Below are 465 nucleotides of genomic sequence, written 5' to 3' on the forward strand. Positions count from 1 at the left end.
GGCTGTATCAATTTACATTCCCACCAACAGTGCAAGAGGATTCCCTTTTCTCCACACCCTCTCCAGCATTTAGTGTTTGTAGATTTTTTGATGACGGCCATTCTGACTGATGTGAGGGGATACCTCATTGTAGTTTTGATTTGCATTTCTCCAACCATTAGTGATGTTGAGCATCCTTTCATGTGTTTGTTGGCAATCTGTATATCTTCTGTGGAGAAATGTCTGTTTAGGCCTTGTGCCCATTTTTGGATTGGGTTGTTTGCTTTTTTGATATTGAGCTGCATGAGCTACTTGCAAATTTTGGAGACTAATCCTTTGCCAGTTGTTTCATTTGCAAATATTTTCTCCCATTTTGAGGGTTGTCTTTTTGTCTTCTTTATGTTTTCCTTTGTTGTGCAAAAGCCTTTAAGTTTCATTAGGTCCCATTTGTTTATTTTTGTTTTTATTTCCATTTCTCTAGGAGGT

This window comes from Physeter macrocephalus, chromosome 19, assembly GCF_002837175.3.
Source record: "Physeter macrocephalus isolate SW-GA chromosome 19, ASM283717v5, whole genome shotgun sequence".
NCBI lineage: Eukaryota > Metazoa > Chordata > Mammalia > Artiodactyla > Physeteridae > Physeter > Physeter macrocephalus.